Source organism: Vigna radiata, unplaced genomic scaffold, assembly GCF_000741045.1.
Source record: "Vigna radiata var. radiata cultivar VC1973A unplaced genomic scaffold, Vradiata_ver6 scaffold_70, whole genome shotgun sequence".
Taxonomy (NCBI): domain Eukaryota; kingdom Viridiplantae; phylum Streptophyta; class Magnoliopsida; order Fabales; family Fabaceae; genus Vigna; species Vigna radiata.
In genome coordinates this window covers 89,718-93,582 of record NW_014542367.1, presented here as the reverse complement: position 1 = coordinate 93,582, position 3,865 = coordinate 89,718, and positions in this window count along the sequence as shown.

The window sequence follows — 3,865 nt, the reverse complement described above, 5'->3', positions numbered from 1 at the left end:
TACGTTGCAATTGGCCATATTTTCTCATCAATCCAATTTTGTGCATGCCATTTTAGCCGTATAGCATCGTTGCATCATATTAGACCCGCACTTTATGATTATCCATCCCTGCATTAGTTTTATTCGCTATTATTCATAGTTCAACTAGTGCATTTGATAGTCTAACCAAGGTTCAACTCATGCATTGCATTTTGAATTTCAGTTTAGCATTGTTAAATTGTGTGAATCATTTCATTAACATTCTAAAGTCAATCATAAATTTATTATGCATTTGACTAAAACACTGCATAACAGGTTCTATATATAGTTTAGTTAGCATTTGAAATGGTTATGATTTAGCTGCACTGAGTTTATAGCTAGTTTTAAGTTGCACTTTATGAACCCATGCATATTCTAAAGTAGTATTCAACTTTTACATCCTAGTATTAATTTTTGTGTGCAATAATGCATACTTTTTAAACAAGTTTACATTCATGATAGTCTAATAGAATCACTTTATTGCTCAAACACATGATTTTGCTGTCAAATTTTGTGTTGTCACGTGATTTGCTACCATCCATAGGTTCAAAGAGTGATTTTGAATTTTGAGTGCATATGATCTATTTGAATGCATTACTTCACTTTTCTCATGAATTCATATTTGTCTTGCACATCCTATCATGCATTAGTTTTCATTTTTTGTCATTTGTTGACTTAATTAGTAAATTTGAGGACTCAATTAGTTTTCATTCATTGCATTTCAATTTTCATTTCAACATTGTAGATACACATTAGGCATTGTAATTGCATTCTAAACCTGTTTCATATCATTTTGTAGTTTTAGCTTATGCATTAAACAATTATAATCATAATTCTTCCATGAAATAGGTTAAAATCTTGAATTTTGAAATTATGCACCTATTCTCTATGTCTGCACATCTTCATCCATATAACTTGTTATGCCTCTACATTTCATACATTCAGATTGGTTTTGTAATAACATTTTAAACCCATATAGGGATTTCCAATTCAATACCTTCCTTATGTCAATAATTTTTTCATAATGTTGTATAAACACTAATGCAGAAAGGGTTTTAGACGTCAGTTATTTTGGACTTTTAACGTCAGATTAAGAACCGACGTCTATACGGGTGACGTTAATGGGACGTCGGTTCAGTTTGAAGAGCAACGTCTATAAAGACATCAGACATTGCACTCACCGACGTCTAAGGTTACCTTAGACGTTGGTCCTTAACACGTTGGACGTCTATAAAGTCGTCAAACATTGCATTAACCGACGTCTTTCCGCCATATAGACGTCAGTTTGTACATTAACCGACGTCTATGAAGTGATTGTTGTGTTTTTGTGCGGTTTTTGTCGTGTCTTGGGGTAGCGTAGTAGCACCTCCTTCCTTTGCTAGTTTCTTCGTAAGAAAAAGTTGCACCTTTTGAACTTCTCATGACATTTCAACCCAAAGACAAACTTGGATCGTTGTCTAGGTCCATTCCGTATACTTTTTCGTCGACCACCAATGAAAAAGAATCTCCATATACTTTTTCATCGACCGCCAAGGAAAAAGAAACCGTATACTTTTTTGTTGGTGGTCGGAATGGACATAGGCAACAACGCAAATTCGTCCTTGGATTGAAATGCCGTGAGAAATCCAAAAAAAACGCAAGTTTTCCTTACGAGGAAACTAGCAGAGGGAGAAGGTGCACTACACTACACAAAGACACAACAAAAAAACCGCACCAAAACACAACGAAAAGGTAGAGGAGAGGAAACTTACCTGGAAAATGCAGAGCAGCGGAGAGAAAAAGGCAAAGACGATGTGTTAGTTCGCAAACCACTAGTTCGTGGTGATATTTAACAAGAAATTGGACGTCTGTTATACACAAAATCGACGTCTACAATATGAAATACGTCGGACGCCTGACTAATTTGACGTCTATTCGGTTTAAAAATTAATTTTTTATTGTACATAGACGCCGGTTTGACGGGATGAGACGTCTCATGGGCGGAAACGAATGACTTTTGACATACCTGGTAGGATTGTAGACGTCAGTGCCGATCCAACTAACGTCTAGAATTGTATATAGACGTCAATGTGGCGGGATCCGATGTCTATAGGGCTGGAAAAAGTGACTATTCACCTGTCCGACAGACATATAGGCGTCAGTTACAATGAGACTGACGTCTATATGTCTGACAGGTTGGTGGGGAGCATTAATTTCCGCCATATAGACGTCGGGGCCCCTTCAATGTGGCGGGATCCGACGTTTATAAAGCTGAAAGTAGTGACTAGTCACCTGCCTGGCAGACTTATAGGCGTCAGTTAGAAGGGGACCGACGTGTATATGTCTGATAGGTAGGTGAGCAACATTAATTTCTGCCATTTAGACGTCGGGGCCCCAAACTAACCGACGTCTATAAGGCTGGTGGAAATGAATTTTCACCTAACGGTCAGAAATATAGACATCAGGTTTGAAGGGCCGACGTCTAAAATTCTATAGATGCTGGAGATGGAACTAACCGACGCCTATATTGCCAACTTATTTACGAAAATGTCACCGGTCATCCATATACATCACTGGTGCCTATAACCGACGTCTACCGTGTGACGTTAAATAGCATTTTTGCACTAGTGAAATCATCTTTGTGTCATTCATAAACTCAATTCATCCATTGATGTTAGTGAAACTCCATTGTCCATTCATCCTTTGTGTTGCATATTTTTCCATACCAATACATCTTCATAATGTACATTTTCTTCTCATGTGTATATTGTAAAACAATTTGTGTGAGGATAGGTAAATTACATGTCTAGGTTTCTATTTAACTACTCAAGGTCCAAGTTTCTATTTAACTGCCATAGTTGAGCTTATTATATTTAATCTAGGTCTTTATGGATATTGGGCTAGCAGATAGAAATGGAAGCAAAAATCTAAAAGGCATTGAATAGGGTTACACTCAATCTAGAGTGCAAGGGAGTGACCCGATGAGCTACACATTTTAGTGGAGCTTCATAACCAATTTTGGGCCATTAGCCATCATAAGTGTCACCAACGAGTAAGGTTTCCAAATGAATGAGATTTGGTGGATATAGAAATAAGTTCACAAATGTTAGTCGTCATATTGGGCAAAACTTAGGCGTTTTTCAAATTATAAAAAGAGTAATGGACTAGAGCATTTGATGTTCTATAGGAATAGTGAATGGTGTAACCTTCCTATAAGGATATTGTTCACTTAGATAAGAAGGATCTTGAAGTCAAGAAGGTAGTTATGGAGATAAAGTTACATGGGTGCCATCTTGTATTTGATTTTTTACATTTGTGCAAGGTGGACCTCAAAAATGGCTTGCAACAACCTATAGCTTGGATTGATGATGCAAGTCACTTTTTTCGTAGAAGTCTATACTTACTCTAACGATGAACCATACAATACCAGCAAACAGAAAAGTGAAAAAAGTCTTGACTCGTATGCGTCTAAAAAAATAAAACTACATTTAGAAGTTCAAATCAATGGAGTGGATCAATCCAGATTAGGTGACTGTAGTAGGGAGTCCAATGTTCTAGTTAAAGGTATTCAAATTGATACTAAACAACTGTGAATATGATGTAGAAGTTGAAGATAGCCTTAACAAACAGGACTACACAAATGTTGGTGAAACTATTCAACACAATCAAAACATAGGTTTTGATACTTATACTGAATCAATATATGAAAAATTGGATTTGAATTTTGTACAAAAGATGTTTCTCAATATATGTAGGGTTGAATATAGTTTTATAGTTTTGATTGTCTGGATATGGATTACATATTATTTTTTTTTTTGTGCAAGTCTTATCATGTGAATGTGGGATAGACAAACAATACAAATTGCAT